The 26,033-nt window shown below is 32.6% G+C and overlaps 1 pseudogene; it reads right to left on the reverse strand.

Annotated features, from left to right (window-relative positions):
* Nucleotides 1-22,355: 22,355 nt before the first annotated feature.
* Nucleotides 22,356-23,557, reverse strand: LOC148308524 (histone H2A-like; annotated as a pseudogene).
* Nucleotides 23,558-26,033: the final 2,476 nt, after the last annotated feature.

The raw sequence follows: 26,033 nt of genomic DNA on the forward strand, positions 1-26,033 counted from the left end.
AGTTTTCCATACAATTACGAAACAATATCAGATATGAAACATGCAACAGAATATTGGATTTGAAGAAAGGTCGTTTCGAAACACGCAGAGAAGCCCACAGACTGTCTCCGAGCTACTCGTATTGTCTCAGCACAAGAGTCGCAAAGACAACTTAATGTTGAACTTCCCACCCACTCGGAAAGTTTGGCGCTGATTTGGACGCTTGAACGAGTCCTGATTTAACTTTCTAACAAGAGCTTTCCCATGCCCGCTCAGAACATCTACGAGCACTAACTCAATAGTAAGAAAATCGAATAACCCTAACAAACAATGTGTCTAATACATGTTTTCAATGTAGCAAATAAATTCTACTAAACTTTTCTGATTTATACGCATTTTTTTTAGTCAGACTAAAGCTGTGACCCGGTGAGAATATGGCAGGGTATCTAATGCCTAGATACTATTTAAAATATCGATATTAAAAAAAGGGCGCAATTAGTAGTTGTTGTCAAAGGAATTCGCTAAGGGATGTTGGACGTTGGATGTTTAACGAGATATTCGAGCACTAACACAATTAAGTGCTCAATTATATCTATATATTTATTGGGTGTTAGAGATATTTTTTTTTAAATTATATTTTGGTTATAATATTTCTGGTGTGTCACAACCCTTATTCAATTTTGACATCTCAACAAACATAAAGAAGAATATGGATGTCTGGCAATTTACAGGTACATATTTGATACACGTATAACATTCATCTTTCTACCCACGATTGACAATCTCACTACTCAATTTTTTTAAACTTATATATTTCATGTTGAATGTGAATGTTACACGTGAATAAAGTAATCCCTTTTTTGCCTCTACCCTTCATTTCTATACATAAGCGTTGGTACCAAGACTCCACTGTGCACTGCCAGTTTAGCTTCCGTTGCTAGATTTTTTTGTTGTTGCTCTGATTTTAATTTGTAAACAAGAAATGATTAATTTCGTCCGCCTCCGTGGTGTAATGGTCAGCGTGTTTAGCTACCGTGCTGGAGGTCCCGGGTTCAATTCCCAGGGGGGGGGGTGAAAATAACTATTAATGATTTAACACTGTAATATGTATTTAATATTACCCTGGACTGGTTCCTGAAGCGTAAGAGTGATCACCTTGCCTTCATGTAAGTAATGATCAAGTAATTGATGCAGTGCCCTATGCACCATTAGGTGTGGATAAGGGTTACTGAACAAGAAAATAATAGAAAAATAAATAAAGAAGTTTTGTAAAAAAAAACAGCTTAATTAATAAAAATAATTATATAATATTGTAGAGATTATGAAAGAAATCGGTGCATAGTTTAGCGTTTTTTTACTATTTCAAAATCTAAATTTTCCGGTAAAAATAGCTCAATTGGTACAATTAGATTCAAATAATAGATAAAAGGTTAAGAACTGTTCAGATAGGTTGTATGTACTGATCAGGGTCAAAGTATTTTATTTCAAACATGCTTTAATAAAACTCGTGAAAAACCTTTATTAAAAATATCTGCATGACGATAATGTTCCCAAGTCGCTGTATAGATAAGACCAATATTTGAGTAAATTGCCCGCTAATTTGAAGGCTCACGTCAAGTTAAACCTTTACCCAAGAAATTGCAGACCACTTTAACAGCATGCATAGCAATCGGCAACCCGTAATAAACCCTAAACGATTCCGAGAAAGAAAACCTACATCAGCTGGTGCTTAGCGTCTTCTTTTTGCAGTTATTTCAAAAGGAACTATTAAATTTGTATGCAAAGTCTGCTTTGAAATTACGTAGAACTACTCTCGGATTTTCATCGTGCACGTTATTGGTTTTAGAAAGATAATTTGACGCTGTCTTCAGCGGAATGCATTTATTCCTTCTCAAGGTCTTAGCAATCAACTAACGTGATTACACTAATGACTCTATTTTCAAAGCTTTGACGTTATTTTTAGAAAAACTAACTACCCTTGGACGTAATCGCAAAATACACCAATAACAGAATCAGCGTCATCGTATTTCAAAACTACAAAAAAATTGGATGATTCATTTAGCGCCACCTTAATTTTGTTTGTATACTGCGGCTGTTAAGTTTACAAATCGCTCACTCCTTTCAAGAACGTCATAAATCAAAAAACTTGATTTTTCAGGAGAACGTTTAAAAGTTTAAGAATATAATACAATTTATTCAAAATAAATATCAAGCCACTTATTGAACTTTCTACTGTGCAATATATCTTTTTAGGTAAAACCTGAAGGTTTTTTCTCTATTTAAAAAATTATTAAACAAAACCTTTTCTTCAAAATGCAAAAACAACACTTTCTGCCCTGTAGCTGGTAAATATTAAGTTAAAAATATGCCTTTTTTCTGGGATATAGTACATTTTCTTGGCATTACGAAAACATGCACAACTGAAAATTGTCGATTTTTGATTTATGACGTTCTTGAAAGGAGTGAGCGAAATGTCAAATATGATTGACGTACAACGTCATTTGCACAAATTACATCTTCTAATAGGATGGTTAATTAACCACCATTTATTTTCTGATATTCGTTTCATTCAAATTGTAATGTAAATATCACATTTGTTTTTTACCACTTGGATTTTATATTTTTACGACTAGTTTTGGAAGCTTAAGATGCTTCTATATACGGGCTAAAATAAAAGTGAGTTTTTCTTTTAACCCATAGATGAAAGCATCTGTAATTTTGGAAACCGTAATATTATTATATTATACTTAAGTGTTAAAGCATGTCTTACCACAAATTAAAAACCGAAACAATAAATAACAAACGTTTTATTTATTGAAGAAAGAGTGATACACACTGTTTTATATTATGAAAATATTTAAATAATATATGTGAAGATAAAACATAAATCATTTCATTAATTGATTCTGCAGTCACTTTTGTGGTAATTTCCATACATTTAAATTCAACATGGTAAATACCACTTTTTGTATTCAGTAGAAAAAGTACTTTGAACATAATTTAAAAAGATGTTTATTTTGAATATAACATTTTTTCTCATTATTTTAATGTATTTTTAACGTTTGAATGAAATTAAAAAAAAATCTTTCTAAACTTGAAAATTAATAAACATGTTTTATTTATTGGTGTTAGAATATCCAAATTTTACCAAACAACAAACAAGATTTAATAAATCCAAGGATTAATTTATAATCGCTTGTGGTCACGAGTCAGAGGTTTTAGGTTTTACCTCCTCAATTTGGGAATTGGGAATCAAGTTGTGGTCTCTGCCACAACTATCCATTTTTAATTAATGTGTAATTTGTGGTAAAATCTATCCATTTTTAATTAATGTTTTACTTAGTAAACACCATTATTTCTTAAAATCCACTGTGACACGTATTTGAAAATGATGCGGAATGCATCGAAACACGTGTCACGGTTGATTTAAAGAAATATTGGTATTGATTCAGTAAAACATTCATTAAAATTTTTATATTTTTTGTAATATTACTTCATCGTTATCGAAATGTAAGAATATCTCCACATTCGTAAGTACTTGATACTTATTTGTCTTGGGATTTAAGGGTGTATGTAGAACGACGCACAATTTTCATCCCCGTATCGAGGGGTGAGCACTTGACATGCAGGCTGCAGGGCCAGGGGTTGGGACCCGAGACGGTCACGGGTCCGTCCGGAACGATTTTCTTGGAAACCGTGACCGAAACGTGATGGGCGAGCACCCCATAACACTTTCAAACCTAGGAAAAATAATCGACACTTGAAATTGTTGACTAAAGTGAAGGAGCTTGAAGACTTTGCTTCTATCTATGAAAGGAAATAAATAAGGAATTTAATCTAGGGGAAAACATGGTACATAGAGCACTTCGTCAAATTGATGATATAAGAAAAAGTTGTTCGTTAATTCGGTAGTGTAAAGGCAAATATTTGTCTCAGACCAAATTTTACAGGAGAGCAAAAAAAAACCTGTGAAATTAAATAACTCATTTGCTTTATATATTTTTATATGTACATATCTTAAGAAAATTAAATAAGTATTGCAACTACAGCTTTATTCTTTTGCCAAATTATGGAATACACTATTCTAGACATTTTGTGGAACAAACTTAGAAAATGAAAAATTTGACAGATATACCCCTTTGCCTTTACATTACCGAATTATATGACGTCGAGGTGATCAGTCGTACGTTTCAGGTACTAGTACAGGATAATATGAGATTAATATTAGAGTCAAAATATACATTTATTATTTTTTAACCCTCCGCTAATCGTTCCCGGGACCTCCAGCATGGTAACCCAATGCAGTAAGCACTTCATTATGATCAGTATATTTTTGTGATCAGTATTTATACACAGTATTACTGATTTTATTTATTTATTTTTAAAATGTTTCACTTAACTCATTTCATATTGATGTAATATGGGTTAAATTATCTACCACACCCTATTTTGAGTAGACATATTATAGTAAACGCTGACAGTCTCCAAAAAAGAGACAATGTCTTGTGCTTGGAGGACGACTATGGATATGAATAATATGTTGTATGTAAAATTAAAGATATTCAGTTATCATTGAGAAAAGCCACTCTTCAAGCACAAGACCTTGTCTCTTTAATGAAGAGTTTCAAATAATAAAACTACTTAAAATAGGTTGTGGTAGATAATTAAATCGATGTAAAACGTGAATACAACATATTTGTTGATTTGGCGTTTAATTTGTAGAATTCCATTTTAATTTGTGTATGTATTTTTAAATCAAACACAGACTTTTTGAGTCAACTAAGTTGTATTTTATTAACAAAAACACATACAAAATTGATATATATTTTTTAAAGGTGTTTTTGTTAATAAAATACGACTTAGTAAACTTAAAAAATCTTTGTTTGATTAAAAAATTAATACACAAATGAATGCAACACTTAAAATTCCAATTCAACATGAATATCAACTGAGTAAATGAAAACATAATAAAAAAGTTTCCGTAATATTATTTAAATATATAGTTTTTAAAAATATGTAGTTCAGAGCTCAGAGAATAAAAATATAGTACGGAGTTTAATAAAAAAAATCCTATTTTTATCGATATTTTGAAAGACATCGCGAATGTGTTGAAAGACAAGCCTCTTCACCCCCCTAGTACCAGCTCGCAGTATGCAGTACACACGCCGGTGCCGCCCCTCCCTCAACATTTAGGGGGTGGAAAAGGATTTGACAAAATCATTGTGAAACGTCTTGATTCGAGAATCGACTGAATATGTGTAAGTATCTCGGAATACAATTTGTCAAGATGTAAGAGGGTTACAAATCAAATTGGGCAGATGAAACGTGAATAATACAACAAGTGTATTAGATTCCATCAAACAACTATATATACCTAGACATACATTTCACTAGGGTTGAGGGCACAGCAGCTGTGGTCATTACCTGTTTGAGAAAATATAACACTGATGATGTACATGTAAATTAACAAAATCCTGTTCACAAAATGTAGCTAAATAAATACCATGGCAATGGGTAAAATGTGCCCTCAGCACAAGAAAATTCAGTGAGGCCGCATTATTGTAATTTGTAATTATGCGTATGATGAAATAAAAATAAATTCATCTTCTTTTTCAAACCTTTGTTCGCATCATAGGTGCATAGGGCACTGCATCATATCAACGCAGTATTTTCTTGATCGCTAACATATGAAGGAAAGGTGATCAGCCCTCCGCTTCAGATACCAGTCCAGGGTAGTACTGAATTAATTTTAGAGTGAAAAAATAGCTTATATTTATTTGAACCCCCCTGGAATCGAACCCGGGACATCTAGTGCATTAGACGAGTTTGTTGGCCATTACGCTACTTCAATAAAATCAAAATTATTCATTTTTTAAAAAATAATAATAAAAATAAAACCCTTATCCGCACCCCAATGGTGCATAGGGTACTGCGTCATATAAACGCTGCGTTATCTTGATCGTTTACACATGAAGGAAAAGTGATCAGCCCTCCGCTTCAGGTACCAGTCCAGGGTAATATTGAATAAATATTACAGTGAAAAAATCACTAATATTTATTTGACCCCCCTGGGAATCGAACCCGGGACCTCCAGAACGGTAGCCGAGCGTGCTGACCATTACACTACGGAGGCGATCATTTTTTTAAAACAAATCTTTAAAGAAAAGTTTTAATAATTTAATACAGCAATAAGAAATCCTCTTTATCCTTTAACTATTTATCATAACTAGCGAGTAACCCATTCAGGACCCTTCATCTTATTCATGAAGAGAGCAATCTGTCAAATCACCGTCCGCGGGCTTAACCCATCAAGTCCCCTGCTCACTAGGGCTCGTGTCAGGCCAATGATCAAATCCTTAATGTTACGCTCAGCACTGGAATACTAAGTAGACATTCTCCGTACCGTGGCAATGAAAGGGTTTCAGGGGATTCTTATAGACGTTAGAAAGGGGATGAATTTTGTTTTTTTCTTAATTTTTCTTAATATCACTAAGCATTTATTTCTAGGTTAGTTATTATTAGTTTTTATGTAAATTTTCAAATTTTCTTCTATCCTTGTATCACTGGCGTATAGAAAAGTATATGCACTACTATATTGTGACCTTTGTACATCATTTCGCGTGTACATTTATGTGCAAATTAAGTTACTGTTATATTAATATAATATTTCAGGTTAAAAACGCCATATCATGTTTAATATTCATCATAGAATCCATCGTTTTTTATCTATCGTATTTCATTTATTATCATTAAATATCGAGATTAAGAAATAAAAATTTGTGGATGAAAAGTGTCTTTCTATTTTTTTAAACCCTTATCCGCACCCAATGGTTCAAACTAATTTTTTTCTAAAATTGCAAGAAAATTTTCGTTTAAAGTTAATATTGTATTAAGTTTTTATTTGTTTATTATTATGTATCTTTATATATTTATATTTATACAAAGATGTACTTAAAATTTGTGCTTCTTTCTTCCTCAGGCATTTAAATATGTATTGTATATTTACATTTAAAACGTATTGATATTGTATATGACTGCCTCTTTTAGACAATTCAAGCCAGCACAAAGTGAGCAATTTCCAGAAAACATATCATTGTTCACAATTAACGAGTCATAATTCACTTAAACTCCTATTACGGATAATACATATTTCTGATAACATTTCGCAGTTAAATTGTCTTGTGCAACCCTCCCGAATCATCCCCCGCCCAACCCTTCTCCCATCAAGCGTAAATTACGAATTCCGGATAACATACGACCCTATTTCCGTAGCAATAACTTAATTACAATATGTGCGCACCAACCATATAACCTATTATCTTCCAGTTAAGAATTTTGATTGTGCCGCATCACTTTGTAACAACGTCTTATCTTTGCTTGTTAATTCTGCGAAATAGCAAAATAATTGGGTAACTGGAAACTTCATGGTTCAGTGAATTGGATATTAATCGCTAGTTAATTCCAATAAATAAATAAAGAAACAAAATAACATTATTATTATTTATATTATTATTTTTTATTGGAAAACCAACAGAATATTTAACAACAATAACATAATATAATAAAATTTAAAAAATAACATTCCAATTTTACGTTTTCACTTAAGTAATCTAAAAATATAAAATAACGGTCGTGTATATAAAAGTTTAACTATATAATAAACTTTCATTACATGTTTTTATCGAATAATGGAAATTTTCTTTATCAACTTGTCAAATAGATATCAACAATATTTCTCTTAAACGTATTAAAAGAAGCATTATTTATGTCTATTTCATTAAGCATTACATTGCACATATCGCATTTAAAAATGAATTTTGGTAGGACTAGGTGTGCATTTAGGGATTTTAAATAAATTTTTGTTTCTGGTCTGTGCTCCCGGGACTCTAAACTTGAAAAGTGATAAAAATTAAAATCCACAATCGTCCAAGCCTAACGACGTAAACATATACATTATACATATATTAATTAACCTTTAATAAATAAGCATCATGTATAAGGTATATTATTTAAAAAGCATTTATATAGGGAGAATATAATAAATAAGTCCAAAAAGAAAGTATATAAATAAGTCCAAAAAAAACAATTCACTATTAAGGAAGAGTTTTCCACACACATATTTTATAAGTATCTTACTCAAGACGAAGTATCTATCGTGTTTAAACGAAAAAGATGAAAATCTGAGTATCCCAGGGGTGTTGGTGATACACGTGATTATCCACGTGATCATTCAAGCCAGCTAGACGTTAGCTCATAAGGTGGTAAAGACACCTATGGTAAATATGGATATTTCATTCGAATAAAATAAATAAAAATAAAAATATGTGAATTGGTATAATTTCAAATGGTACAAAAATAATTTAAATTTATATTTCTTATTTAACTGCCTCAGTGAAATCACATACGTGGTCATCATTTTCTTTTGAAATAATATTTTTACCCTTAATAAATATGCATTCGTCTCGCGGACTACGCAATTCAAAACGTGAAACTTAATCAAAAGTATTTATTAAAAATAGGAACCGGTTACATGGCACTTTAGTTTGATGAATTAGGAATCAATGTAAGAGACATTTGACAAAAAATCACTATTACGCACAGCTACTACATATATCAATATTGTGCAATCTACAAATGGCATTATATCTACAAATATAGTTAAGTTACAACATTTTGAGTGTGTCCAAATACTTGTTCACAAAATCTGGATTATCTCCAATTACAGGAGTTATTTTCATATTATTTTTTTTGACATCTCATCAAGATGAAGAAGAATATGGAAGTCTGGGCATTTACGGGGCTGACGACTGTCATAATATAACAGTTTTTGCTTAATAAAAAGCTTCTTTACATCTCACCAATAGATGTCTCTAGTGAAGTTCTAGAGATTCAAGAACAAGGTTTCTAAATTGGTTCATATATATGGAACTTCCAAGAATTTGAGTAGTGTGGTTGTCAATAATGGGTAGAATTGGTGAATGCTACACGTTTGTAAGGTGATCACTTAAACCAGCCTATGACGGTCGTCAGCCCCGTAAATGCCCAGACTTCCATATTCTTCATGTTGATGAGATGTCAAAAAAATAAAAATAAAAATAGTTTAGTTATCTAGGGTTAAATGACTGAAATTCGATAATGCTGAAACAAATGTATCTAGCAACCCTTTTGGCAATAACTGTGAAAGCGGTAAGTTATTAGAATATACTACCATAACATGTACAGAAGAAATGTTCGTCTTTAAAATCAGATAACAAAAAGTACGACCGATCATCTTAAGATTAAAACGAAAAAGCAGGCACGATGCGATGTAATGGCTAAAAGTTTGATTCATACGGACGTGATCCAAATCCACACAAGCACTATGCACTACCCACTGTACGCTGAATCCAAAGTGTCGTTAAAGAAGATTATTTAGTTTGATAAAATAACTTTGCGATAAAACTTTTACGAAACTTTTAACGTATTTGAAATATTTCAAGCGAGCGGCTCACACGCGTACGTCGAAACGTGATTAAAATTTTCAAAAGCATTTGAATAATTTTTCAGACTTTATTTTATTCGGATCTGCTACTTAAGAAATATACATTTTGTTATGAGAAAAAAATTTAAATTGATAACTTTATTAATTGATTCGGCAGTCACTTTGTGGTTATACCTATTAATCTATTTTTATTTAAATATTTACTTGGTAAATACCACTATTTCGTAACAACCATAAACATAAACACGTATTTCGATGTTATCCGTATCATTTTTAAATACCGTATGATTGAAAATAATGCGGAGTGCGACGAAACACGTATCACAATTGATTTTAAGAAATAAGAGTATTTATATATATATATATATATATATATATATATATATATATATATATATATATATATATATATATATATATATATATATATATATATATATATATATATATATGGAACACGACGAACTGTCAAACATACAACTGCTTAGTTATAGTGCTCCTAGTTTTTTGTGTTTAAAAATAATATAATCGAAGTTTTGTGAACCAAATGTTATCGTAGTTTATTAATTATATAGTTTTGCATTAAAACTATCGTTTTCTGTGCCCTTTATTTATAAAACTAGAGTCCTTTTAAACATTTCAAGTTATAAATCATTTTTTTGCAACAATAATATTTTTATTTTTTTTTTAATAATTTTTTTATACATTTTTTTTGTTCTTTATATTTAAAGTCTTTTACTTTAAAACTTATTAAATATGGAGGCAGGTGAAAAACCTCCAGATCCCCCAGATCCTAGATTTGAAGATTACTCCAATGTGGGTTCGCCCATTATTCACCCAACGGTGAGGTATAAGCGAAACCTTAAGGCAGATTCTTTTGAAGAAGGTCCTCCACCGTCAAAGCAGGTAAGTATGAACACTCATTCGAGAGATGAAACAATGAAAAATTTGTATACAGAAAAGGATGTCGGTCCTTTTATTGTTTATATTCAAAAAATTGCAGAAAATTCCTCCATCAATAGCTTAGAGGTAGGAAAACTCCTTTTTAATAATAAAATACAGGAAATCATACCTCGAGGTGGTATACGGGCTATTGGCCGCAATAGGATTGCCATAGAACTTAATTCATTCGAGGCTGCAAATAGTTTTGCAGAGAAACAAGGTATTCTCAATCAAAATAATTACAAGGCATACATCCCATATCATATGGTGTCACGCATGGGTTTGGTTAGGGGCATTCCGACAGAATGGTCCCATGAGGACATTCTGGAGAATGTGACCCTCCCAGATAATTGCGGTAGAATTATCAAATCTTGCCGTCTCTCTCGGAAAGTAACATCTCCAGACTCTTCTAATCATACATGGGTACCGACCCAAACAGTCGTGCTTACGTTTCAAGGACAAATTCTCCCTAAAAAAATTTTCTTTTTTTACTCCGCTGTAGAGGTGGAATTTTATATGTTTCCCACAATGCAATGTTTTCAATGCTGTAGATTTGGTCATTCGAAACCAGTATGCCGTTCCCAGCCTCGGTGCTACAAATGTGGATCCAACCACCTAGGAGAGTCATGTTCCGCTTCCTTAGAAAACGCCAGCTGTATACACTGTTCTGGCAACCATTTTTCTACCAATCGTAATTGCCCAGAGTTTATACGCCAAAATTTGATTAAGAAAAATATGTCAGAATTAAATATTTCCTATTTTGAAGCTTCTAAACAGACGTTTAGTAAGGGGAAATCCTATGCGGATAGCTTAAAATCCTCAAATAAACATCCTTCTCAAAATATTTCAAAATCCTCTTTAGATGGTGAAGCTACACTCAATTCATTACCCGCCACAATTACCGCTCCCCAAAAAAATCGTGCCAAATTTACATACAAAACTCCCAGAGCTCCTCTTATTCCCGGCTACGACCGATCCAACCATAACTCCCTTCTCATCCATCCCAATGGCTCGGTAAATTACCAATCACCCGATGGATGTGCTATCAATCAAAGCTCTTCTCCAGCCATCAACTCAAACTCTGCTGAAAGTTTATCACAGAGTCTCGCCTTCTCTAATGAATCTTTCTCTAAATCCATTCTAACCATATTACTTGATCTCTTACTCTCCCAAAAATCCTTACCGTCCAACGTTGCTATTATTATTCCTGTCCTTCAAGCTTTCATACAAAATGGCCCAAATCACTTCAATTAATTCTCTTTCGATTCTCCAATGGAACTGTCGTAGCGCAGTATCCAACAGAGATGACATCAATCTTTTAATCCGCTCTCACAAAATTGATATTGCGACCCTATCTGAAACCTGGTTCTCTCCGGGTTCAGTTATCTCATTCCCTGGCTATTCTTGTGTCAGAGACGACCGCCTTGACGGAAGGGGCGGTGTAGCTATCTTAATAAAAAATAATTTAATTTTCGATTTGATTCCACTTCCATCACATCCCAGAATGCAAATATTAGCCATAAAAATTCTAGATTTATCAATTGTTTCCGTTTACTCAGCTCCCAGAAACGTATTTAAGCAATCATACTGGAGATCTATCGTGAGTTGTCTCTCCCCAAATTTCTACATTTTGGGAGACCTTAATGCTCATTCTACGTCCTGGGGCTGTACGTCGTCCGACACTGCAGGAAGGGCCATCGTTGATTTCATGGAGGAATCAAACTTATGTATATTGAACAATGGTGATCCAACGCGTATTGCTCCGGCTAATCATAGCCAAAACGCCTTGGACATCTCAATCTGTTCCTGCAACCTGGCAAGCTTGTCCTCTTGGAATCTATTGAGTGACCCTTTCTCCAGTGATCATTTCCCTATCATCATCAAAATGATTAATTCCTCAAATCACAGTCATCATAAACCCAAGAGATGTAACTATTTGATCGGTAGGGCTGACTGGAAAATCTTTGAAGATTCATTGAATGCTAAGTCCAAGTCCCTGTCGATCGATGGTGACAATAACAACCCCAACACAATAGCTAACAAAATCCACGAGTTGATAATCGAGGTGGCCAACGTTGCTATCCCCATATCTAAAAAGGTTTTGCACAAGTACTCCCCTCCTTGGTGGGATAAGGAATGCACGGAAATGGTTAAAAATAGAGCATCCAGTATAAGAAAGTATAAAAGAAATATAACTTCTGACAACTTTTTGGAGGTTAGACACGTACAGGCCCTAACTAAAAAATTTCTTAGAAAAAAAAAAAGACAGGGTTGGCAAAATCTCTGTAACTCTTTGTCTCCCGAAACCCCGCTCGGGGATGTCTGGGATTCAATAAGAAGATTCAGAGGATCATACTCTCCGAAGGTGAACACTTCCAAATGTACATCTTGGATAGAGGATTTTGTTGGGAAACTTGCTCCATCTTACGTTCCCAGTATTTCCGAACTCCCTAGAGAACCCCCAATCCTTCCAGGCGCTGACTACCTAACATCTCCGTTTTCACTCGATGAATTATCGATGGCAATCCAATCTTCTGGAGATTCTTCTCCGGGCCATGACATGATTCCCTATTCCTTTTTCAAACACTTTCCTAAACCATTTATGATCCTAATCCTAAAAATGTATAATCTCATTTTAAAATCTTGCACAATCCCAGACTCCTGGAAAAGACAAATCATAGTCCCGATCCCCAAACCTGGTAAGGATATATCCCTTGGAACTTCATACAGGCCAATTGCCCTCTCATGTTGTTTTCTCAAAATTCTGGAACGCATGGTAAAGACTAGGCTCGAGTGGTTTGTAGAGAGAAATAACCTCCTACCGCACTGGCAATTTGGTTTTCGAAAAAATAAATCCTGCATCGACAACCTGTACTAGTTACTGATATCCATGTTTCACGGTCCTGTAAAACCGACTTAATCGCCTGCTTCTTGGACGCAAGTAGTGCTTATGATAATGTCCTTCTCCCATTACTGCTGGAAAGAATGAATGCCCTCGGGATCTCCAGTGGTGTTGGCTGCCTGATATTTAATATGATGTGCAATAGAGATATTACCATAGATACTCCAAAAGGATCCGTGATTAGAACGGTGTACAAAGGTCTGCCACAGGGATCGGTATTGAGTCCACTGTTATTTAACATCTACACTCAGGATCTTCAAACACATATTCCCCCTGAAATCTCCATTTTGCAGTATGCGGATGACTTCGTGCTGTATACATCAGACAAATCCACACCTCGCGCTTCGAGTGTATTGAATAGGGCACTGGAACCCGTCGGGGCATGGTTCGAGGAAAGTAATTTGGAATTGGCTCCGTCCAAAAGCCAAATAGTAGTATTTTCTAGAAAGCGTAACATCCCCGAGTTAAATATAAAATTGAGGAAAATTCGGATTCCTGTGAAGGACAATGTAAAATTTTTGGGCGTCACATTGAATAATAAGCTGTCATGGAACAAACACATTGAAAACATTGTGGCTAAGTGTGAAAAGAATATTAACATCCTACGGGCAGTTTCAAGAGTGTGGTGGGGTGCCCACCCGACTACAATGAACATGCTTTACTGCGCTCTTGTCCGAAGTCATATTGATTATGCGTGCTTTATAATGGACCCTCTTCCAAAGTATCTGCAATCTAAATTAGATAGGATACAATATAAATGCCTCAGATTAATTTTGGGAGCAATGAAATCATCTCCTGTGATTGCCTTACAAGCGGAGTGTGTTGATATGCCGTACTCTTTGAGGAAAAAACTATTATCCAACAAATTCATCCTCAATAGGACTAACGATAGTAATCATCCAATTTTTCCGAGGCTTCAACTTCTTCATGCTTTTTTTCAATCAACCTCAAACAAAAATACTGACAGTCCTCCTATTCTCTGTAGATCCTGGCATCACATTGTAAACACCATGTCATGTCCTCTTGAAGCCACTCTTCCGTTATATAACATTTCATATGAAGCTGCTATTTATAAACCTGATGTATTTCTTTCTATTGGAATAGATAAGACCTCGTTGGTTCTTAATGCCTCTTATGTTAAACGATTATTCATACAAAAGTTGGAAGAACTTTGGCCTAACCACGTTGCAGTATATACTGATGGCTCAAAAAGTGCCGTAGGAGCGTGTGGTGCTGCATTATATATTCCTTCCCTTAATATAGAAGAGCAATTCCAATTACCTCGTGAAGCATCCATATTTACAGCGGAATGTGTGGCCCTTAGAGAGGCTCTGAGAATAATTATTAAACAATCCTTGTCACCGACAGTAATTTTTACTGATTCTCTCAGCGTTGTGAACCTTTTATCTTCAAATAATAATCACTCTGTCCTTAAGAATAATCATATTCTTTGTGATATAAAAAGAATGTTATATATGGTTAATGTTGAAAATAAAATTGTCTCGATAGTTTGGATTCCATCTCATATAGGAATTACAGGTAATGAGAGGGTGGACTCCATGGCCAAGGAAGCCCGGGACTGTGGCGTGGTTCCCAGTCTATTCACCCTTCCCATTCCTGACTACCTTAGTGGGCTCAAAGCTGGTGCAAGCGAGGAATGGAATGAAATGTTCTCCATAACATCCACTGGATCCTATTACAAGTCAATCCAACCCGTGATACCCAAATCCCCTTGGTTCCGCAAAGTTAGGATTCCCAAGCTGAATGTGTCCCTTCTGTGTAGGCTGAGGATCGGACACACAGTACTTGCATCCCACCTCAAAAGGATTAATATTCTAACTTGTTCGTTGTGCGCGTGTGGACAGGAGGATGAGACTGCTGACCACGTATTTTTCAACTGCCCCTTACTCCCTAACCTCGAGTTCATTCAGGACATTCGGTCTGAGGGTTTGTCCTTCCCGCTGAATGTCCAACACCTATTGTCAATGAACTCGAAAAATGTTAACGGTGCGATTATTAAACATTTAAAAAAGTATAGCAAAAGCGTGTGACCCCAAAAAAAATCAATAAAAAAAAAAAAATTATTTAAGTATATAAAATCACTAGTATGGCAGGTATCACCCAAAATTGGGTGCTTTGCCAAAAATAAACAAAAAAAAAAAAAATATATATATATATATGTATATATATATATATTTATATATATATATATATATATATATATATATATATATATATATATATATATATATATATATATATATATATATATATATATATATATATATATATATATATATATATATATATATATATATATATATATATATAGATATATATATATATATATATATATATATATATATATATATATATATATATATATATATAAAATATATATATATATATATATATATATATATATATATATATATATATATATATATATATATATATATATATATATATATATATATATATTTATTTATGTATATTTTTTTGGTCTTATTCTTACGGCGTGCCTATGCTCTGTACACATACTCATGTATATGTAAAGATATTACGAAGGTACGCAAAGCCGCATCCCTCAATCCGACGAGTATATATATGTAACTATTCAAAATTTCCTTCACATCAATTACGAGTATAATAATGAAATACTTCAACATAATACCACGATCAACCAGGCATTAAACACAAATTCGATATCCGCTGAATGAGTACTCCAGAAAGCATTATCATACTTGAAACTAATATTGGAAAATCTACATATTATATATTACCATACGTGTAAAATACATTTTGTGATGTATTGACTTTGATAACTGTAACTATTTTGATGGAATCAAATTAGCATACATCCACTTGAATTATAAGGAAATTACACGCATCTTCTTGATGTAAAATAATGTAATATACTATACTGCATTATATTATATTGATGTTTTAAACAAGTGTGGCGTCTCATGTTTTAGACATTTCACTATATTAATTTCATTATTTTTTTCATCGTTACTAATGAAGTTTAGGAACACTCGAGGAACCGCTTTAGAAACAATATGTGGTTTTATTCAATAGTAGCAGTACCCAACCACGCGTTACCATGGCTTCATAGTCTGGTCAAATGGAAAAGAAAAAATATTTAAAGTACCAACATATTTAAGGCAGGTACTTACACATTGCTCACTTACCTAAAAAAAGATTACCTTTGCCTTAAATAATTTTAAACGCTTTTATTTGCATTTGAAAACTATTTTTTGATATATTTAAACATTTTGACAGTTGAAAAAAACAGTAGAATCTCACGTTTGCTTTAAATTTTATTCGTTCCAAATCCAAATTTTGAAAAACTGCTTTCTGTTTGATGAACGAATTAATAAATTAAACCTACCAAGGTTAGGCGGTATAAGAACTCATATTCAAATCTATCATAAAGGACATATTTTATTTAAACTTAAATTTAGAACAAAAACCTGACAAATAAACGAAATGAAGCTCTTCTGTTTTTTCAAATATCAAAATGGTGTAAGAAAACTGTTACAATATGAAAAAGTTTTACGCACATTTCTGTTTCCGTTCCCATTTTTGCTCCAGAAACCACAACGGGCATGCACATAATAAATCTTGTGAGTTTCATCGCAATCGGTTGAATAGTATAATTTTTTATAGTATAAAAAAGGTACACACACACACACACGCACACTTGCGCACACACGCGTATACACTCGCATACACGCGCACACACGCGTACACACGCACCCTCTCTTCTCTTTTATTATTATTTTTCAATGTTTAACATTATTCATAACAAAAATGTGGAATTATTTAATGGGCTTTTATCATTCTCAGTCTAATTATTTTTTTTTAATATTTTTATTTATTTCCAACCTGCATAATTCCCAAACAATTAAAGTCTATAGAGTATAAACATACATACTAACATACACACAAACAAACATACATATAATTAACAAAAATATCTGCAATCTTCAAAAACCATATTTTGTTACGAACAAAAACAAAGAAAAAGTGCTTTCATTATTCCAAATATACACTTGTCATTGTATATAAACAAAACGAATCGGGTTGCGTTAGTAATCATTTAAGCACATATGTACAAAGCGGAGGTAATTTACCAGAGAAAATATTTTAAAAGGAGGATACACGGAGATAGGAACCTAGATGTCATTTTTGTTTGTGCTTTGTGACATCAATTGAAATTTTGATGACATTTATTGACAATATGAAAATCTATTGACATTTAAAAAAAAAGAATAACCCGCAAGGCCCCTAATTTAAGAGGCTTGTCTGCAGGTAGGATAGTAAAGATAGGGAAAGTAAATGTGAAAAATACATCACCAACACCCAGACCAATTGAAAATAAATCTTTATTGAATTCTTTTTGCAATTGGCGGGAACCAAACCCGTCACGCCAGTTCCGCAGTCGAGCGTCTACCCAACTACGCCACGGCACCTATCAAATTATAAAGTAAAAGGTCCTTTACGGCATATGCAACCCAGAGTGCCTTATAACTGAATTTTTTGAGGAATGCAAAGATTGAATTTAAATTATTCTAGAATCAAGATACTACAGAATATCAAAGTATTCTCGAAAATTTGAATGGGTAGTTAGCAAAGTATTTGAGTATTGGTTCAATATTGATGGTTGATTTGCTGCTTTAGAATTTCATTTTCAAGCAATACATCAGAAACTTTCTCCGTCGATTTTAAATTAAAAAGTTTAATGCGGCTCCAGTGTTTTCAAACTAATTTCGGTACAGACTTCTTTGTTTAAGAGTCCATTAAACATTTCATATTCAACTTTTCTCTGGCTTTTCAAATAAACTGATAAATAAAATAAAGTAACCGAATGTATACTATGTAAACATATTCATTCACTACAATAATCTTGATAAATGTTTAAATCAAAGATATAATTGTTGTATACATATTGTGACATCTATTGAAATTTTGTTGACATTTATTGACAATATGAAAATCTATTGGCATTTAAAAAATATACTTTTAATCAACGTACCATTACTTATTCTTAAAATAAGATACACAAGTGAAATTTTATCAGCAAACCCTAACTGTGCCATTTTAAATAACTTGATTAATCTTGTGTTTTTACAGAGACAGGCAGTGAGAATTAACTTCAGTGGTAATTACCGTTTTTTTTACCACGCATAATTTCTTCAAAATATTTTTTACTAATACTTTGGGCACATTTTGTACACTTTATAAAAATAATAAATGTCAGGTAAGTATCAATCCGTATAGAAGATAAGTTATCTGTAAAAATAGCATAAAAAATAAAATTGGTTAAAAATTAAGTAATTGTTATTTATTTTTTTTATTTTTTAAAACAAATTTGGTTTCTTCCATATAAATTAAGCGGTTATATTTTTATTTTATATCGAGTCAAAGTTTAAAAAAAGTAATTAAAAAAAAAATACGTTCATTAAACTGTATTATGACAATCCTATTAAAATATGTACAAAGAGTAAAGTTCAAAATAAATTAAGAATGAAGTGATTTAGAATCAAGAATTTGTACAACTTTATCGATGATACTGTTTTCATCAAATACAGTATCTCGTGTACATTTGGGTAAAAAAATAATGAGCATATCTTAAAAGGTGAAAAAAAACTTTTTCAAGTTCGACCGGAATATGAGTACGAAAAAAACATATTGAAACAAGATATTTAAATCTAAATTTAAAAGGGATAAAAGTTGATGTTTGTTAAAGGTCGAAACCTTAAAAAAAATAAAAATCTGCTTCTACCTCTTGGTACATGTTGAAAAAGTTTTTTTACATAAAAATACGATCTTAACGCAGTCCAGTTTATTTGGCTTTCAGTGAGCCCCGCGTATCGAAGTGAACACCCTGAACGAGGCAAAACTTTTATTTAATATAAAAACAAGACAAGCCTCGTTTTGCGAAAATCGAATATTTGAACAGCGCAAAGAATGTAAAAAAAACGAATAGGTTCAAAAAATTTAAACGATATTGAGTGTACAATAAAGGTTATATTATATGTACATATATACAAAAGTATGTAAAAATGTAAATACTAGTTAATTTATAAATAAATACACTTTTTTTACCCCTTGAGTTATTGTTACCTTATTGTTACGACTAATATCGGAAGCTACAGATGCTTTAATCGGTTTGAATGTAAACCAAAGCAATATTTAAGATAAATAATTATTGGTGGGTGGGATAATAAATAAAGGGGGTGTGAAAATAAGGTGGGGGGTGAGTGAGGAGGTTCAGTTTGAGGCGAATAAAGTTGTAAATAGGAGCAAAGGAAGACCAAGGAAAACATGGTATAATTTATTCATTTTATTTATTTGAAAATAGTACAGCTTGTATTAAATAAAAATATTAATATTGACAATGACACTTATTAAAGCCAATTATTTTTTCCGCATATATGTTATGAATACTATTAAAAAAAATACTATGGAAAAATGAATACTATAGAAAAAATTGAAGAAAGGGTAGATGTGTATGTGAGCGTGATCAAGTATTTAAAATACTTGAAAGTGGTCAGGTCAGGAGACTGGAGTATTTATAAGAAGAGGCATGAATGTCAAATAGGCGAAGATTGCTTGCAAAGACATAGTGGTGTGGCGTTATATTCCCTCTTCCTAACCCTGCAGAGAAACGGAGTGATGGTTAGTTAGTTTTAAAAAAATGTTTTTGTTTTTCTTCGTTTAATCCTTTGCGTTTTAATTTCCTTTGTTTGTTAAAATACCAAACGCGTTTATAAGTTTATCTAAGTCATAGAAACATCTTTTAAGCCTTCCTCTTAGAAATTTGTTCTCAGTGTACGTAAAATCTTAACGCCTTCCGTAGAAAAATGTTAATGGTGAGTTTAATAAATTTTCTCAAAAGAAATGTAGCCTGTTAGCCGCCACTGCAGAGTATTAACCGTAAAGTTTGTGCTTTTCAAATTAAGCACTTCTTTTTTAGTTTTCAATGGCAAGGGGAGAAATATTAACGTTATCCCAAGTAACAGCGCTTCGTTACTGAGCGGGTTGTACTTTTTTCAGCACTTGAAGTCTTCAAAACCCTCACGTTCTCCTCAACTACTGCAGTAAATCAAGACACTTTTTTGTTTAAATGACACAGTAGAAAAAATGTATTTTAATAAAGCTAAGTATTTCTCTTTCTAGAGCTTTCTCATTATCAAAGTAATGATTATTTTGTAATAATTACTCATAGACAAAACATACCAAATTGACGTACAAAAGACAGGTACCTTACAAATGTAAAACAACGTTTAGGTAATATTAATTGTAAGATACATTTTTCATACATATAGACCTATCACCGATACAAATTTTAAATAAAGGTATGATATTTTAATGATATTACGATTTTGTTTTTTGTATGTCAAGACTATTTTAAAAATAAAATTTAATTTTATCGTTAGAGATATCTTTTCAATTTGATAACGAACACCACATATATGAAGCTTCTTTAAATAATATGCAATTTCAAACCTCATTTCATGTTAAAGGTGCAAAAACTATTAAGAACAAGAAATCATAATTTCCCCATAGAGAAAAAAATATATTTATTTAAAATTTGTACATTCCATAATATAATCTCATACAAATAGTGTTTTTATCATTTATTCAATACCAATAAATCTTTATTTTATTAAAGAATATAAGTTTATTTTTTAAACAGAAATATGCTTAATGTTGCAGGTATTTATTTTAGGTTAGTTACAAAAATTTGAAAAATTTCTGTTTACAAAAATTAAAAAGGTTTATGACTATGTAGATATGTACCTGCATTTTTAAACCAATTAAATAAACGATAATGCGAGACTGATATAACTAAATATTTATTATATAAAACGATGGATAGAAGTAAGGTAAATCTGTAACGTTACAAAACTTGGTTTAATTAAAAAAAAACATGTGAGGGAATTATTTTGATTTCATCAATGGATTCAGCATTTACTTTGCGGTAATAAAATTTTTATTTTAATTTTACAAACAAGGCAAATATTTTTTTTTTCATAAAATCCACTGTGACGTATGTCAATGCATTTAAAATCATTATCAAACACCGTGTTTGTAAATAGTGGTATTTGTCAAGTTCGTACAACACAAATATGAAAATAATATTAAATTTTTTATGAGAGTAATGTTATTCATCGAATTCTCATTCATAGCTTGTAGATGGATATCATGCAGATGGAATTATTATTTTTAATGTATTCATACTGAAGCGCATTGTCAGGAGGTTCTATGATGCGTGTTAATTCATCAGGGATTAACTTGAAAGCAACCCTCTACAGAACATTGAAGAGATTTACAATATATATTTTCAGGCATTCAAATGGATTTCGTATCTTTCAGAATATAATTTTAGATTAATAAGTATATTGCAGGATGAAAAACTCTATTAAAAAAAAACAATTAGGTACATATATTCTCACCCTATGTTTTTTACCTACACCCAGTTAAAATTCTTGCTGCATTTTATTATTTAGTAAATAACCTTCGTTCTAGACCCATGTTTCCAAAACTTACAGTGAAATAAGATGACCTAATATTGTTTTTTTTATGGAATTTCCGTAATAAAATCACATTTTAACAGGATTTGTGAATAAAAATAAAAACAGCTCAATGACAAATTATCGTTGCCAAAATATTAAGAACAAACTCGTATTGATGCTTATCCACGTATTTCAAAAGATTTTTATGGCACAATTAAAATTTTGATGCAGAAAATAGTAAATGAGGACATAGGTTATGAAAAGCAATCAAATTTCATTTTTAACCAAAATTATAACATCTACTGGTTGTATCAGTCACGCGTTGCTGTGATTCAGTCCGGTTAAAAAGTAAAAAAAAAAAACGTATATTTCTTTTACTTTCCATATCATAATGCTTGTAAAGAAATTTAAATATCAAAAATCTGTGAAACATCAATGGAATTAGAATATTAAAATTGACAGCAGCTGTCAAGAAGTATATTATCTACCATAAGTAATGTTTAATATTGCGTATATTGCTGATACTTCAACAGATGGCTGCCATGGCCACTACCATGGCGGCAATAAAATGTTTTTCAAAAAAACACGTTTTCACCTATAAAAGGTATAAACACCACTCATTTATAAAAATACGCATGTATTTGAATGCAAAATTGCATTAATAATAATAATAATAATAATAATAATTTTGGATGATTTATATAGCGCCATTTTCGTAAAAAACTACCTCAAGGGCGCTTATGGATTATGATCTGAAAATGATAATGAGAGAAAATTAAAAAAATATATAAGTGAAAAATGACGTGGGCTGAGTCTGAAGGCAGGAAAGTGGAGTCGCCGTATTGTTGCGCTTTCTTCTCGGTCTTCTTAGGCTGGAGCATGGCCAAAATGTTGGACAGGATGCCTCACTGTGTAATGGTAATGCCGGAGAGCAGCTTGTTAAGGTCCCGTCATTGTGGATATTCAACTTCAGATGGCGGAGGTAATGCTGGTCTTCTTGTTGTCACTGGAGGCATAGATGGCCATTTCCAACACCTTGGCAGCTAGGTACTCCATGAGGGCGGCAAGGTACGCGGGCGCACTAGCCCCAACTTTCTCAACGTAGTAGATGCGAGCTAGCGTGTTTTGGGGTTTTAAAATTGCCTCTGTACTCCATAAAGTTTAATAATGTTATGTGTTTTTTACTGCAAGGATATTTTTATGAAGTTTTAATAATAAATTGCACAAATAGAAGTTAGAGTAAGCACATGTTTTTGGGTCGCTATTGTCTATTGTATTCACTGTATTGTATGAAATGAATCTGTAAATTACTTTGGATTTGGTGATTAAAGATTTTGCAGAAACAAATATAATTTTTTATGTATTTCAATGTTGTAAAACAACACTTTTATTATATTTTCATCCCTCTAAGAATCAAACCCTGGACCTTTAGCTTGAAAACAAAATACGCTAACCATTACACTACCGAGACGAGACTGGCAATAATTACTTACTAGATATAATTTGACTTTTGCGGTATTAAATCTAGGCACACAAATCCATGAAATCAAATCTGTTTGCGCTGCAGCCGACGTTCTCTCACCGTGTTTATGCAAACTATCAAGCACGATGCAAACCAAGTGTAGCGTGCACTAACCCTTTCTCGTACTTCCTTCCCAGCATCTGGACAGAGGGTCTTTGGGCAAGACTCCACAGCAATTTGTCCGGAACAGATTCATTAGTATTCATCGAGGCGAGTGACGTAATCCGATTGCCAATCTCACACTTGTCATAAGCAAGAGGAAGCGGGAAGGGGGAAGGGAGTTCCCACAGAGAGAAGCTTCAAAATATTTATTATTATGTAAATAGCGATACCTTCCAGCGATAAAACTAAGATGTTAATTAATTGAATATGTTCAACCCCTAAGCTGGTCCCTGAAGATGCATCTTGATCCACTTCATTTATTAGTTGGGTAATGAAGTATGTACATTTGTTCGTGAATTTCTCGAAAGAAGTGAATCAAATAAAATAAATATCTTGCATTTGTAGAATAAAATAACAACTATGTAACTTTTCCTACATGAATTTTATTTGACCAGCAACCGGGTTTCGTCGTATCATCATCAGACTAGTGATGTCGGTTACGACTAAACCCGGTTGCTGGTCAAATAAAATTCACATAGAAAAAGTTACATAGTTGTTATTTTATTCTATAAAATGTAGTTCCATCAAGAAATGTCAGAACATATTATGAAGGAATGAATAATTTGATTCTTTTTTTTGTATTTTGACATCTCATAAATATAAAGAGTAAAATATGGAAGTCTGGGAATTCACATGGCTTATGACCTATCATAGGCCAGTTGAGTGATCAATTTACACACGTGTAACATTCACCATTCTACCCATGATTGACAACCACACTACTCAAATTTTTGGAGCTCTCCTGCGAACTCAAATATAAAGCGTCATGGGATTTATGATATATGAATAATTCATATATATGTTGAGATGTCATAATGTAAATATAACTCCTAAGTGGACAAAATCCAGATTTATGAACAGTAATTTGGACACAATAGCTGCCTAAATCATAAGCGTAAAAATTTACAAATCATGTTTTCAGGCGTCTCCCGGTATTTGAAATAGTTCAGGTAGGATCTAGCCATTTGAATAAGTGTCTCTGCTAAATAAAAAATATTTATTAAATCAACCATTGACATTATCGTGAAATCACAAGTGGAACAACATGTGGTAGTTAATCGTGTATAGAATAGTGAATATGACACATGTAATTGGAGAGAATCCAGATTTTGTGAACAAGTATTTGGACACACTCAAAATGTTGTAAATAAATTGTCTGGTCAAATTATAAGCTTAAATAATAAAAATGAAAATGTTATTTTCTGGCATTTCTCATGTGTGTGATTATAATCCAGGATTCGGACCTCACATACTAATATAAGAGTTTCTGCTTAGTAAAAAGCTTCCTCACATCTCACCAATAGATGTCTCTAGTGAAGTTCTAGTTATTCAAGAACAAGGTTTCTAAATTGGTTCATATAGACAGAATTTCCAAGAATTTGAGTAGTGTGGTTGTCAATAATGGGTAGAATTGGTGAATGTTACACGTGTGTAAAGTGATCACTTAAACCAGCCTATGACGGTCGTCAGCCCCGTAAATGCCCAGACCTCCATATTCTTCTTCATCTTTGATGAGATGTCAAAAAATAAAATGTAACAAAAATATAAATTGATCACATAAACTAGCATATGATGGTTCGTAAGCCCTGAAAATATCCAGACGTCCGTATTATTCTTCTTATATGTAGAGATATTAAAATAAATAGTTTTTTTGATATAATTTTAATTTATATATACAAACACCCATACAATAAAACTTTGAAGTCTTCCGTATCTCTCCTGACTTGAGCGGCCGTGAAACGTCTCCGCTGACGAGGGTGTCAGTCAGTAGACAGCAGACAGTAGACAGTAGACAGTAGACAGTAGACAGGCTTGTCTCTCACGATACTTCCCTTAATTGTTTCATTTCCATCCCACAGAATCGGACGGCTGAAGTTCCCACTAGCGCTCTCTCCTCCAAAGTTGCTGATATCAACTTCTCGGATGAGAGGATTCCCTGTGTAGCGCTGTTTGCCTATTTTGGAAATTCAATTTGATACGAAACACAGACGGGAATAATTCGATTACGTCACGAATTCATATTTTATATAATTTTTTGACATCTCATCAAAAATGAAGAAGAATATGGAAGTCTGGGCATTTACGGGCCTGACGACCGTCATAGGCTGGTTTAAGTGATCATGTACACACGTGTTACATTCACCAATTCTACCGATTATTGACAACCACACTACTCAAATTCTTGAAAGTTCTATATATATGAACCAATTTAGAAACATTGTTCTTGAATCACTAGAACTTCACTAGAGACATCTATTGATGAGATGAAAAGAAGCTTTTTATTCAGCAGAAACTCTTATGTTAGTATGTGAACAAGTATTTGGACACACTCAAAATGTTGTAAATATTTTTTTAATATTTTGTATATTAAAAGCATTGATAACTTTGTGGTGTGGTAATAAAACACTCTCCTTGTCATAAAAAATAACTCCTATAATTGGAGATAATCCAGATTTGTGAACAAGTATTTGAACACACTCAAAATGTTGTAGAATGGTGAATGTTGCACGTGTGTAAAGT

This window comes from Brachycentrus maculatus, unplaced genomic scaffold, assembly GCF_059751285.1.
Source record: "Brachycentrus maculatus isolate JH-2025_06_01 unplaced genomic scaffold, ASM5975128v1 h1tg000158l, whole genome shotgun sequence".
Taxonomy (NCBI): Eukaryota; Metazoa; Arthropoda; class Insecta; order Trichoptera; family Brachycentridae; genus Brachycentrus; species Brachycentrus maculatus.